This window comes from Pinus tabuliformis, chromosome 3_1 (genome assembly GCF_031772625.1).
Source record: "Pinus tabuliformis cultivar Carrire ecotype Pingquan chromosome 3_1, CPIR1, whole genome shotgun sequence".
Classification (NCBI taxonomy): domain Eukaryota; kingdom Viridiplantae; phylum Streptophyta; class Pinopsida; order Pinales; family Pinaceae; genus Pinus; species Pinus tabuliformis.
The window spans coordinates 903,111,122-903,121,652 of record NC_142301.1 but is presented as its reverse complement, the minus strand read 5'-3'; the positions used below and the strand labels follow the sequence as shown (position 1 = coordinate 903,121,652).

Genomic DNA, 10,531 nt, shown 5'->3' with positions numbered 1-10,531 from the left:
TAAATTTAATATTTACATATTACTTCATTAAATTTCAAAATGAGGTGCCTTGGGCAGGTATAAATAATAATTAATTATAAAAATTAAATATAAATGGTGATAGACGGTACTAAGTCTGAATAAAATATATCCCTATATCAGCTAATAAAAAAGACTGATAATAACTAAATATAAATTGTGATAAATTTTGCAAAATTCAAAATCCTAGTTTTCCCACATTGAACTGCCCATATGATTAATTTCTTTTTTAATCATAAAAAAATATATTTAATATTTAATTTAAATATTTTATACGTTTAAAGATTTACAGATTACTCCATTAAATTTCAATATGAGGTGACTTGGGCAGGTATAAATAATAATTAATGATAAAAATTAAATATAAATGGTGATAGATGTTACTCATTCTGAATAAAATATATCCCTATATCAGCTAATAAAAATGGCGGATAATAATTAAATATAAATTGTGATAGATGTCACCAAGTTGCCTGTTGCCATTCATTCGTTAAATAATTATCGCACGTTGCCTTTCATTCATCGAGTCGCATCTAACGAAGGAACTCGGAAACTTCTGCCTTCGTCTACTGTTACACGATTTGTGTCGTCGGTCAACAACAATATCTCATCAATTAATTAATAGTATAAAAGGTCTATTTTAAATGCAGAGATCGTAGGTCTGCTCCGTGAGTAGGTCAATCTTTATAGATGGCTTCCCGTTAATATTTTTAATTGAGCAAGATGTGTGTAGCAGCAGAAATATTTTTGATGGGTAAAGTGATTGGGATGACCGATAGCTACAGAGATTGTATATTTGTGTAGCCGTGTAATTAATAGGAAAAATGGTTTTTGTTTTTGTTTTTTTTTAAATATGGAAATATAATTTAGAGTTAGATTGTTATTATTTTTTTTAATGTTTAAATGGATTGTTTTTTGAGATATTAAAATTTGTAAATTAAACAATTTAAATTATGATTATTAAAAATTTATATAGAATTTTTGACAAAATTCAGAGAGGATTTTTGACAAAATTCATCAAAGAAAAATGTTTGTAAGTTAACATTTCTCTTATTAGTTAGACTAGACATTTATTTTATTGGTTAGGCTACAGAGTAGCTCTGCTTCATAAATATTCTAAAGAGTTTCGAGTTAATTAATTGTTTTAATTTTTTTTATTTTTTTAAACTAAAATTTGGTGACATAGTGTGGGGAGATCATCTTTTTTTGCAAATTAGAATACTTCATATTACTTAAAAAGATAAGAAACACATATTCCTTAATTATGATATAGATCAAGAAGATATCATAAATATTGAAACACTGTAAGAGGATCCTAGAGGAATGCCGAGAGCCTAGGCATTAGGCTTGACACCTCCTTCACAAAAATACAAGAGCCAAGGCATTAGGCTTGACACCTCCTTGACAAAAATACCATAGAGAGGCGGCTCGCCAAGAAATCCATCAATCAACTAGTAACAAACATTGAACACTAGCATAAGGAGTGCTTTACCAAAAACTTCACACGAGGAGTGACCTTGCTTTAATGAAAACTTCATACCAGTGGTTGAGCATCATCATTATATAGCATTGGCGACAAAAACCAACCTTAGAGACTGAGACTTAAGAAAAAATTCAAAACACATGGCCACAAACCATCTAAGTCATGGTCATTTGCAAATAAGAAGACAACTACATACCTCATCAAAACCAATAGGAGAGACTCATAATTTACCCACAACCTTTCACCCTTGCTAATCAATCTCTTAGGAAGAGATGTTGGCCATAGCCCATGCATTAGAACTTGGGGGACGAATTCTCTCTCCCTCTGAGTCACATGGTATGTCACTCTCCACATGCATCAAACCGGTCACTATATTGTCCACACAAAACCTCAAGTTCCTTAGAATTCTCTTTTCATCTTCAATAGAGGCAAAAATGTTATACTTTTCCACCTACTTGTCTCTTAAAACCAACCCGAGAAGTTTTTTCGTTTGGTAGGGTCTATAACACAACTTGATATGTTGGAAACACAACTTGATATGTCTTCCAACATGTCCAACTCTACCAAAGATTGTCTTGCGTCACCTTCTTTAATCTCCACAATGCTTATCTATTAAAATAGGTCACTACAAACTCATGAGTAAAAAAATTTATACCATGTTGGTTGCCACCTCCTCCCCTCATGCTCTTCCCTCTCTTTCTCGCGGCATCATAGAATCATAAGAGGTTTCTTCAATTTCCTTGAAAGGGTTGCCTCTTCCTATAAAATGATAGGAAAACTGGCTTGACTCGACCTTGGAAAGGCTATGGTATCACCAAATAACTTCCTCACGGAAAAAAGAATTGACTTCACAGGAAAACCCACCAAGTAAGGAGATGGACAACTCCTTATCAACTAGAGACTTGACCCCTTTACCAATGATTACTGCATGACCAAAAAACACTATGCTAAAAAAACCTACAAACCACCCATCATTAACCCACAAGTGAAAAACTAGTGTGCGAAAAATACCTATAGACTATTAACCAGAATCAACCCACAACAAAAAGCAAGCTTTGCTAACAATCACACCCAGACCACCCTTGGACTAGAAAGCTAGATTCCTACCGCTTAGCTTAAGTCGATAGCAGATTCCCCAAATATTCGGGAATCGGACGGACATGAGCGTGGTCAAAAAATTGACCGCACCCATGTCCATCCGATTCCCAAATATTTAGGGAATCTGCCATCGAATTAAAAATACCCTATTTCTACTTCCGAGAAAAAAAACAAACTCAACATCCAATATCAAACCAAATTCACAAACCCATCAAAAACCCAGCCCTAGGATGCAAATCACAATCAACCACTAAGACGCTAACGCAAAACCTATTCTCGTAGAAATACTGTACCAGACATTCAAATTTAAACTAGTCAAGGATGTATAAGTCAAGATAAATATATATGTATACATTAGGTAATAATAAAGAGCGATAATAAATAGAGATAAATTGTGATAGATTCTTCCGACTTCAAAATCATTTTTCTCCGCAGTTCAAAATCTTTTTTCCCCACATTGAACAGCGCTGCGTAGATATGTAATGTAAGGTTGTCATTTAACTCTTTTACAGGCTCTTTATCAAACAAATTTACCGAAATGGGAAATAAGTTGCAAAAGGAAAGCTTAAAAAGCAATAGCACATATACAAAGCTGAAATATGTTGCAAAAAGGAGAACTTCGGAAATAATAACTATAAGTGGAAATACATATACGAACTATAGCGTCAGCCGTAACACAACATTCTTAGGGCCATGACATCGAAAAGACTCAAAATCTAAGGGTAGGTCTTAACAAATATAACTACATCGACAGAAAATATTACTTGATCTCTTATTTACCACTTTCCTACCAAATTGATTCTATATGAAATCGACCCAGTCTCTTTATTTGCTGGAACTAACCGTATATAGCATATGACGTAAGCTTCACGGTTCATCTGTCAGTATCTCCCTCACTTGTCGACATAAGCGCGAATTTTGGTAGCTTTAATTTCTTCCGCCATGGACGATCACTGCTACGCCGATGGCAGCTTAATTCCTTATCAGGCATTTCGACGACATTGCGCAGGAGTTGAAGATGACAGCAGATTACAGAAGCAAAGCTGCCGAGTCCTCTGAAGTAGTTGCCGAGTTGCCTGTTGCCATTCATTCGTTAAATAAGTAGTGGATCGCTGCCATTCATTCATACAGTAGCGTCTCACCAAGGAACTCCGAAACTTCTCCCTCCGTCCGCTCTTCCAGGACTTGTGCGGTCAGTCAACGAGATCAATATGTAATCAATTAAAATAATAGCATAGAAAGTCTATCTTATACGATTAATTTTCATGCATTGGTTCTCTTACTTTTCGCAAGAGGCAAATTAGACTTATTTCCCTGCCCCTTGAGTAGTTTCATGGTCCATTTTGCGCAGAATTTGCCCCTTGCCAGATGCAGCCATCTCCAGAGCCATCCGCCACCTTTTTAGCACTCGAAATAAAACCTATCCTTAAAGCAAGGTTCCATTACTTATTGTTTATTACTTGTTTTAGACTTCAAAATATTATTTTAACGGAGATCATATTCCTTCATGTTATGACCGTTCTGATTCAACTTTTATTTCATTGTATTTTTTTTTAATGTATACAATATTATTATTAGTTAATATTAGTTAAAAATAAAAATAATATTATTAATTAATAATAGTAGTAATATTTATTATTAATCATTATTATTATTTAATATTAAGGTTTTAGTTATGTTGGACATTTTTGTTCACTTTTGTAGTTAATATTGGTTAAAAAATAAATAAAAAAATTATTAATTAATAATAGTAGTAATATTTATTATTAATTATTATTATTATTTAATATTAAGGTTTTAGTCACGTTAGACATTTTTGTTCACTTTTGTTTGTATGAGATCTTCTTATTTGGGGGACACGGGACCGATTTTTGGTAGAAGATCATTCATTCATGTTTTGAGGATTAGGATTTTGGTTGTGCTAAGTACCCACTTTGGTTTTGAACTTGACCTCTTATCATGAAACAGATGCTCACTCAGAATAATAATAATGAAAGTCTATATCAACCATATTTACTAATGATAATTGTGCATGTGAACCCAAGAGTTTCGATTTAGTGACACTTCATTTTCACGGCCACTACCACTTGAGCTACTATCAATCAAAATAATATTAAAATATTTTAAGCACTAAATAATATTAAAATATTTACCCGCTATCTTTTAAGAATATCAAACCTTTAAAAGAGCTATTTTGTTTTCAACTTTTCATTGTTGGATATATAATATATCTAAAATTAAAAGATGTGTCACTCTATTTTAAATATGGAAGGAATTACATATCTACCTTGTAATAAGAAGCTTCAAATATAAATTAAAATTTCCTCAAAAATATTTTAATTGGTCTTAAAATATTTTACTTAATTGACATAAATTTTTTTATCGATAATGATTTTCAAATAGTATATTTTGATAATTTGATACATAATATATCAAAAATTAAAATAAATATATAATGTGTCAACTCTATGTTAAATATGAAAGGAATTAAATATCTACCATGTAATAAGTAGTGTTAAACATAAATTAAAAAAAAATCAAAAACATTGTAATTGGTGTTAAAATATTTTACTTAATAGACATAATTTTTTAATGTTAATAATTTTTTAAATAATATATGTAAAGAGAAATGTTTTGTTTTTCAATTACTTTTATCTTTTATGTTTTCTTTTTCAATACCACTCAGTAAATAAACATAACTCTTTAGTAGTGAAAATATAAAATATTAGACAAAAAAAAATAAACATAATTTTTTAGTAGTGAAAATAAAAAATATTAAACCGAATAACATTGGTTTAATATTTATTATTCTATAAATCTTTAAAAAATATTAAAATATTTTATTGATAATATGAAATTATTATTATTATATTAATCTTTAATTTTAAGATATCAACCATCACAATTCTACAGATTTTATCTCTTCCTTATATTGAATTGTAAAGAGTCTTTTAAAATAATTAATTATTTTTTATTTGTTTATAATTCTAATTGTTTATTTATAATTTTGTTTTGCTTTATTGCATAGGTCATAGTTGTTTAATGCATTTTTTTTTACTACGAGGAATCTCTCTCTCTCTCTCACACACACATATATATCTCGAAGTACCCCAAAAACCATTTTCATCGGTTAGGTAAGGTTTCCCTAATAAACTCAAAGCCCCACAACAATTGGTTGTTTCAATGGTATAATTTCATTCTTTGTGGGATAGACTAAGTCAGTTTGTGAGCAATTCAAAGCAATACACTGCATTAGCTTTGGGAGAATCCCGAAGGCTAGTGCGGGAGTATACCCTCTCTAGTGGATTTTGGGTTGGGAATTATTCTATCGATTACACTATTTTATTGAATTGTCACGAAAGCTAGAGCTTGGCCTTTCTTTTAGGCTATGGAGCCCCTCGGAAAGCGACCTTAAAAGCTCGATCTCACCTATATCATAGGATGAAAGGCATGTCGTATTTACAGGCCACCGACCTTTTAAGTCTTCTTATGGTGGGCTACCTTATTCTGCTTGTACTGGTTAACTGTGGATCTTGTGTGGTGCAACAAGAAAGGCCACCCTTTTCAACTCAAGGCATTGGGAGAGGGAACATGTAAGAAGAGGTTGTACCTATTACGAAGAAAAAGGGCATAGAGGTAATTCATGCCTTCAGAAAAGGGCTGAAGGATCTGCTACAAGATATCATGATTTGATCACATTGCACATACAAGAGGAAGTAAATCGATGATCTGATCACATTGCACATACAAGAGGAACTAAATCGAGTCAAAAGGGAGGGAGACATGGATTTCTGACACTGGTCAAATGAGAAACAGGGTCAACTAATAGGTGTAGGTTGCTATGTTTATTGAACACAATGTATAAATGATTGGCATGCATTAAACAACATTTGAGTATCTGGCCCTTGACACCAAAGCCTCCAGCTGACCTAGGAAGCGCAATTCCAGGTGATGGCTCAGAATCTAAGCGAGTTCCATGATTATCTATTAACTCGGATTGATTACTTTTTTGTGCCAGACATTCTTGGTATGTATGTGGCTGGTTATTATAGTAGAGAAGCATCTTATATTTAGTTATGTTATGCTATGTGTATCTGTTAGAGCCCTCCATAGGGTCCATTTCTTTTTGGACCTATTCCATGAACATCTTTTATGGAAGGATTGATATGATTTCCGAAGAATTTTGATGTAATATTTGAGTAAAAAATAGGGCACTAAATTGAAAAAATAAAAATAATTAATAATTCAAAGAAAAAAGAAAAAAAATATTTTTAAAGATTAAAAGTTAAAAGCAAGAATAAAAAATTAAAATGATTAAAACACCCAAAAAAAAATAAAATAAATAATTTAATTAAAAATTACAAAATAAAAATAAAATTACAAAATAGAAATTTAAAATTTATATTTGAATTTTAGAAAATTAAAAGTACATAAATAAAATTTACATAAAATTTAATTGAAAACTAAATAAAAAATATCTTAAAAAAAACCAAAACCAAAAATATTGAGGAGGGGCAATGTCTTGTATCACCTTCACTTAGTCAAACATTGCCCCTTAGCCATGTGGTTTGCAAAATAGACATTGTGTGAACAGTGGCTCCCTAAGTCAATGCCTACCAAGTCCGACCATGTGGAAGAGAGTAAATCCTATATATCATCCTCCCCACACAACACAACATGTTATTTTTTTTACATTTTTTAATCGCTAAATTTTATTTTTAATATATATTTTAAATTTTTAATATAATTAAAATAAAATAAATATATAATTATTATCTATATTTGCTTTATTTTTCATATATATATTATTTTTATTTAAGTTTTGATTAAATTTATTTTTAGAATTAATTATATTATTTGGTTTAATAACTTTTTAATTATATTTTATTATATTTTTAATTATTTAAAATTTTCAATATATAAAAATAAAATTGTCATTTTCTCATTAAAAACTTAAAAGAAAAGTGCCGCATCATATCTTTTAAAGGGTATTTTAACCCTTTTTTTATATAATTAAAAAAAGACATAGACTAACTTTGTCACGCATCTACTCGCTAATAATGACCATAATAAAAAATTTATTTACTTAACTTACCATGTTATGAAATGTAATCATTGCAAACATTCGTTATGAATTAATCTCATTATGCGTTGACCTTATATGTATTATAATGCAATCGAGCGTTTAATAATATGCCACATTTGACTTGGTCCTAAGTTACAATCTAGAGGGTTCGCCGTCGACCCAGTCCACATGTCATCACAACAATTGTCCCTTCGAATACAATTTATTAATGGACCTTACACTGTGTACATAACTACACCCTTGGTGAATATCCAAACTTCTGATCTGTATTTACTTACCCATCCTTTCGAACTACACATCGCATTAACTTGCTGCGGATTACTCAACATAGGTGGTGGTGCTTTCTCGCTGAAGCTTTTATTGCAGTACAACTTCGACTTTGGCTTTGGGCTTCCCTCTAGATCGACGGTCTCTGGACATTCAAGGATCAGATGGAGGAGGTGAACCTCAGGGTTCTATGTCTCCGATTAGGTGCATTCTCCCTCTCGTTCTCTCCTTGCGAGCGGTGGCTCTAGCGTTCGCTGCAGAGGTTTATCTCCTTACGCAGGTAATGTGTTACATTTTGAATGCTGGTTTGTAGCTCTACGTTTATTACATTACCTATTATACAATGTCTAACAATTGATTTCCCTAATAGGGCTTGGGTTTCATGGCACTCCTTCATTTGCAAAGAGATTCCTCTGTCAAGCTTAACCTAGGTATACAGTCTTCTTTTTGACATTTTGTTCATTATGGTTTCCATCAGTCTCATTATTTGGTTATGGTCTTCTAATTCCCGTCTTCCTCCCTGTTGGGATGGAAGGGTTTTGCAGTGCCATGACGAAGGTTGGATGGAACCCTCGCTCAATTTTCGATTCGCGATGGAAGGCTTTTGCAGTGCCATGGCGAAGGTTGGATGGAACCCTCACTCAGTTTTCGGTTCGTGACAAGGACTGTCTTATCTACCTCCGAATATCTCACACTGCTATAGTTCTTTTTTCAGTTAAATTGATTGGGGTTTCAACTCTAAGGTTTTTGTTGTATGAACTGCCTTAGTTCTTTGATCAGTTAAATTGATTGGGGTTTCAACTCTAAGGTTTTTGTTGTATGAACTGCCTTACTGTGTTTGCTTAGGTTTCATTCAAACATTCTCGGCTACCGAGAGATTTGTAATTAAGAGGGTTTATGTGGTCTCTTGACTTTTAATAGTTTTTCTATGGATTAAATGTTTATGTCAGTTCATGAACAAGTGATTTGGTAATGGAATGAACTGCCAAGGGTTTGGAGTATCCGAACCCTGGCTTGCTCTGCTTGACTTATGACATTGTTTTAGATATTCATGATTAATATGAATCTTTCTTATTTACTTCATTCGCCCTACTTCTATATTGATTCTGGAGGCAGCATTATGACCACAGTACCTCTGCGTGGTTTAACATTATTCAGTTTAATATGTTGTGTAACTCGGTCTATGTTGTTAATGCAATTTTCTATTTCGACTATGCGTTTTGAATTCTATTGGAACGGATGTACCCTATTTCTTTTGTAATAGTAGGTTTTGTAATCAGAGGGTGATAGATATAGCACTAGCTCGATCTTCCCTTTCCCTTCCCTTAGAGGGTGCTCTCACCTTATCTTCCCCTTCCCTTATCTTAGAGCTCTACCTTACTATGCCCTTCCCTTGATCGCTACTGACTTATCCTTATTCCCTTCTCTGCTTTCCCTGATAGCTCTTCCCCTTCAGGGGGTGGGGATGGGGATGGCTTTACTTACTTCCCCCGAAGGGCTTATAGGGACGGAATTGTAGGTAAGGTAGGCGAGTAGAGATGAGTTCGATAGATAAGTGAATGATGTGGGGCCTTGTACAAATACAACTCTTGAACTTATCCAAAGAGCCATTAGAGCATAGGAAACTTTAGAGCAGACTAGAGAGGCCAAAGAAGAACTCAAAAGGCAACTAAAAAGGTCAGCTGAAGGAAGTGGGCCAAGTGGCATTGGTTCTACTGCAGCATCAGCCAATCCGGTAGTTGCATCATCATTTTTTGTTTCTCGAACCACACCTGGTTCACAGTCATCTATCGGTTCAATGTTAAAAAGAACTAAGAAAGAACAAGCTGACAAGTTGCTGGCAAAATTTCTCCTCTGGAGTGATATTCCTTTCAGCATTGTAAGGAATAATCCATTTTTCCAACCTACTGTTGATGCTATTGCTAGTGTTGGCCCGGGGTACAAAATCCCTTCTTATCATGATTTCAGAGGCCGGATTCTTCAAAATGAAAAGCGTGACTGCACTCAAAGATTAGAGGATTTTAGGGCATCATGGGCACAAACAAGATGCACTGTTATGTCAGATGGTTGGACTAACCGAAAGGGGAGAACCCTTATAAACTTCTTGGTTAGTTGTCCCAAGGGGACTATGTTTATCAAATCTGTTGATGCATCTGCACAAATCAAAGATGCAAGAAATTTATGTGATTTGCTGGATGTGTTTATTTTGGAGGTGGGTGAACAACATATTGTCCAAGTCATAACGGAAAATGCTGCAAATTATGTTGCTGCTGGTAGGATGTGTATGCACAGGTATCCTACTTTATTTTGGACACTTTGTGTTGCCCATTGTATTGATTTGATGTTAGAGGACATAGGGAAAATTCCCTTTGTCAAAGATATTGTTGACTCATCAAAAAGCATTACAAAATTTATATATAATCATATGTCTATGCTTAACTTGATGAGAAGATTCACCAACAACAAAGAGTTGGTGCGCCCCGCCATTACACAGTTTGCCACCAGTTTCATATCTCTTCAATCCCTCTTGATTTCTATGTGGGATGTGAAGAGAATGTTTCTTTCAAAGGAGTGGCGTG

General features: G+C 33.4%; 1 long non-coding RNA gene across 1 annotated transcript; it reads left to right on the top strand.

Moving 5' to 3' along the window:
* Positions 1–8,346: 8,346 nt before the first annotated feature.
* LOC149190563 (uncharacterized) lies at positions 8,347–9,035 on the top strand. The gene is made up of 2 exons (XR_016256505.1): positions 8,347–8,695; positions 8,761–9,035. It is a non-coding gene; the product is annotated as an uncharacterized LOC149190563 (long non-coding RNA).
* Positions 9,036–10,531: the final 1,496 nt, after the last annotated feature.